Source organism: Sylvia atricapilla, chromosome 6 (assembly GCF_009819655.1).
Source record: "Sylvia atricapilla isolate bSylAtr1 chromosome 6, bSylAtr1.pri, whole genome shotgun sequence".
Taxonomy (NCBI): Eukaryota; Metazoa; Chordata; class Aves; order Passeriformes; family Sylviidae; genus Sylvia; species Sylvia atricapilla.
In genome coordinates this window covers 53,270,083-53,274,964 of record NC_089145.1, presented here as the reverse complement: position 1 = coordinate 53,274,964, position 4,882 = coordinate 53,270,083, and positions in this window count along the sequence as shown.

Sequence of the window (4,882 nt, the reverse complement as noted above, 5' to 3'; positions counted from 1 at the left end):
AAGCAGTAGCACAACTTTGATCTCTGAGAAGGCTTTCAGTAAGTTCCATGACTTTCAGGAGACACTGAATAGGAACCTTCTTTTAGTCTAGGGGTTTGCTTAATTTCTGAAAATACAACTACTTTGAGGTCTGATTTTCATCACTTTTCATATACCTAAATATCCCACCGTGTCGTGCCTACTGCATTTAGCAGGCAGTTTGAAAGAGAGGGGGACAAGTAAATCCTAAATTCTGAAGTGAAATCCTAATCCCTTTAGAATTAAAAAAGATTTTTCTTTGTTCTGTTTTGTTTTTCAATACTGACAATGGAGCAAAGATGTATCCTTGACTATGCTACCGATGGACTGTGAAGTCTTGGGTAACAGTTCTGTTGTGCTATTTGTCCATTATCAGAGTAGTTTGTCCATTATCAAGTAAAATAATAAAATGGAGAGCCTTTTCTTGGCTTAACAAAACTAGTGTTAAAATTCTGTAAGATTTCTGGAGAAAATACTTTTGCAGTTATTTGCCTGTACTATCACTCTAACACCCTATGTGTGTTCCATTTAGCAGTTCTGACTGGTAACCTTTATTTTTCAAACCATCCACATGTCACATAATGACAGACACCATCAGAGAAATCTTAGGTAGATAAACAGATGCAAGAGTTTAAAGAGCAGAGTCACAGCAGTGCAGTATGATGCTATTGCTGAAAATTATTCCAAGCTGAGGATTACAACATAAAGGGGGGATGGGGGTGGAGAGAGGGTCTAAAACTGTCTTATTGATTCACACCATCTTTGGCATTACATTTTTAAGTGCTGAAAAGTTTCTAAAACAAAGACAATACACAACATAGCTTTATGTTAAAGCAGAGAGCTACAAAATCTGCCTTCATGTTACAAATCAGAATCATTCCTAGTATAAAACCTACTGTTTCCCACAGAGTTTATACCAGATGTGAGATTGGTCGTGGATGTTAAAAGCCATGGAAATACAAGATGAAAAATTCTTTCAAAGAGATAACAATTTATTTACATGCAGAAGGATGGGTAACAGACATCTGGATTAGTGGAATGAGAAACAGCAGTGGCATCATGAGCAGCAAATTTTGTTATTAGCAATTATAATGCAGGTATCAGATTCGGTTTTTGTTTGAATCATTCATCAGGGTTTGCTCCAAGGCTGAAAATTGCTACTGGAAGTTCCATAAAATTTCATTCGAACACTTATTTTCTCCAGAGAGCGAAATAGAAGGGAAAAGAACAGAGTGGAGCGCATAAAAAGAGATATTCCAAGAGTATTAGGATTTTTTGATTTCTGAAACATAATTGAAGCATTGTCTTTAATCTAAAAAATTCAGTGCAGTCCCAGTTCTATAGCAAAATCTGGAACAGGTTTCTCTTGGACAGTTCTCTGACTTCTATACATATTGAAACTTTCAGAGATTTGCATGCTTGGAAGAATCACCAGCTTTTCATCTTTGTTATTAACACTCCAGCAACTGTCTTGTTAAAAACCCTTATTCTGTTATTACAATGTAGAGACTTCCTGAAAATGGCTCTTTCTGCTTATGTAATCATCTTTCAATACTGCCTCCTACTAAGGCAGTCAATTACTAGCCATTCTGCCCTGTCAGAGCAATGAAGCATTTATGTACTTGAGATATTCATGTCTGGAGCTTTAGTTTTAAATCTAAGAGCTCCCATCACCTTCTGAAATTCTTTACTTTATCAAGTGATTTTGTTATATAAAGCCATTACTGAAGGAAAGACTGTTTCATTATTCATCACTTGCTATCACCAGAAGTCTTGAAAGTATAATAGAAAACAGTCTCTGTTTCAGCATTCATCAAGGTAGATAAACCATTATCTCACTACATTAGGAGAGACACAGACAGAGTACATCACATTTTTTAGCATCCCTGAATGCTTGAATAGTGTCATGAAAATCTAGGGCCAGATATGGATAGGTAACCAGATAAATGTTATCTCTGAAAACATGGTATGATGGGTAGTCAAAATAACCAGGGACATGGAAAATTCTGGTACCACACTTCCAAAGCATCCCTCACTAAATCTTAGAGAGCACACACACACAAAATAAAACAAACAAAAAAAAAAAAAAACCCCACATATGACAGTCTGAATCAGTTTTGTATCTTGACCTGTGGTTACACACTAAAATCACTCCATCACTCAGCTGGAAAGGAAGAGATAATTTTATGAAAGGCTTGTGGATTGAGATAGGGACAGGGAAAGAACACTCACCTATTATCGTCAGGGGCAAAACACATTTGATGTGGGGAAATTAATTATTTTTTTACCAATCAAGTCAGTGTAGGGAAGTGAGAAATAAAAGTACATCTTGAAACATCTTCTCTTCTTCTCATCTGTTCTTCCCAGGCTCATTTTCATACCTGATTTTCTTCTCTACCTTCTTCCCCCAGTTAGTGCAGGGAGATGGGCATGTGGGTTGAAGTCAGTTTGAAGTCACACATTGTCTCTGCCTTTCTTTCCTCCTCAAGTATGACATCTCTGGGAAGCCAGACTTTATTACCAGAAATTGAATAAATATAGAAAAAAACAAAAAAAGCCATTATTGGTCCTCATTTTAAGTTTCTGAATGATTTTTTTTAATGTTAAAAATAATTGCCGTGATGTTATGAAAGGTCTAAATAATTAGTCTATATTTGATTCACATTCAAAGATTTTAAGATTTTCAGTGTACTGAAGAATGAAGAATTTATTGTGTAGAAGTAGGAAAAAGGAAGAAGAAAGATTCTGAGCCTGGGGAAAAAATAAAAAAGCTGAAATTTTAAAATAATCTACTGTTATTTTAAATTTTTTTAGGCAATTATAAGCATATTTTATGTAGACTTTGACCTTAACAGAGAAGTGAAAGGGTATCTGAGTTATCTATGTATTGACAGTTATATCTGTTCCCCATCTCAGTAAAAATATTCTTGAATTAATTCAGCTCCCTGTATCTCAGATAGTTTTTCTTTCTACTCCACCTCCAGATACCAATACTTATTACAAGGCTTTCCACAAGTCAACTCCTCCATGCTAACACAGCATTACAAAAACAAGAAATATTTGCCTTCTAGTCACTGTATATTTACTGTGTGTGGGCTTTGCAATACACTTCCACTCTGACATGCTTTACCAAATTGCTGAATCTCATTTGCCTTCAGAAAAAGCTTGAATAACTCACACAGTATGATCCTCTTGCTGCTGTAATGGATTAATACGTGGTATCCTTGGGAAAATATCCAGGCACATTTTAAACAGCTGTGTTTTGGTGGAGATTTCACAAAAATATATATATGCCTCAAGGAATTATTTATAGTGATTTTGTCTTTGGAATTATATTTTTGGTCAAGAAACAAATTAATATGGGTCTATCTTGACCTCACTTTCCCTACCTCTAGTCTACCTCAACAAATAGCTGCATAAATGTGAATAAAAGTGTCTGCCCCAAAGAGGGCAGGAAAACTGAAATAATACTATGGTATTGCAGCTCAGGAATGAGGTAAATTTCCAGCTAGTGAATGGATTTGTATTGCTACATGGCTTGGCATATAGCCAAAAAATGAATTTGGTCACTTTTTTCTGTAGTGCATCATGTAGTGCAATAAATTGAGGATGAAGATAAGCAGAAAATCTACCTGGTGTTTGTAGCTCTTCACTTGCTTATTCAGCATAGCAACCTCTATTGCCATTTGTTTATTGATGCTCATTTTTATTTTATTTTTAAATAGAAGGAATCAAAGTGCTCTTTTGATTTATCTTCCTTCCAACAGCAGCTTTAGCTTCATTTCTAAGCTTCTGACAGTCATTTTTCTTAAGCTGCAGTTTTCCATTTGTACTCTATATGCTGTGCACAATAAATACCTGTATGGAGTGGGCTCTGGGAATTTTGCCATAACCAAGTAAGCGAGGACAGAACTGCTATCTCATCCTTCCAGTCACCATACTCAATTTCTTCTTTAAAATGTGTTACAAATGCCTCATACTGCATTAAAAAATCAATTCTAGCAAGTGGAGTAGCTTGATTTAAAATGTCCAAACAGAAAATTTAAAAATAAGGGAATAAAACCATTGTATTTTCTCTAAGCATGAGCTTCAAAAAAGCCTCTATTTTAATTGCATTCCACAACATTGCTGTTGGATATTTGCCAATTAGATTAATCACCATCTCATTTTCCCATGTCCTTTCAGACATATGAAACTCACCTCCCAAACTAAATTTTTACAAAAAGCTCAGGTTAAAAACAGAAGGATCAAAATTATTGATTAACTAAACCAGTAACTGTGTGATTCTCATCTGGGGATTCAGTATGATTGGGAAAAAAAGGATGACAATAAGGAATTTTAGCAAGAACAAAGAGATGTCAGTGTCCTTACACTACAATTAGAAAAAACATGAGCGTTAAAATGCCAGAATCCCCATAGCTTTTGTGGCAGGAAGCTCAGTCCAGCCTGAAATTTTGTGTTTCTTAAACCCTTTGCTTCAACAGATTTTCACTCTGTGTTTAATACCAGACAGACCCAGGTTAAAGCTCACTCTGCTACACTGACAGGGTTGCAGCTGTGACTTTGCAGTGTGCAGCTTTGGATGCCCTGTGAGACAGAAAATCCCAGAGCACACAGTTATGAGGCAACAAATCACTCAAGGGACCTCCCTGTTGTACCTGTGCTTACATTACTAGTCCCATGCCAGAAAAACGGAACATTAGCAAAAAAAAGTTTTGTCAGAATGAAATTATATTTGCCATGTGGCTTTTATTTCAGAGAGGGTATCTATAAACAATGAAATATTGAATTCATTATACACATATTTCACTTTTGAAATAATGCATCCTATAGTAAAAAAAAAATTAAAAAAAAAATATATACC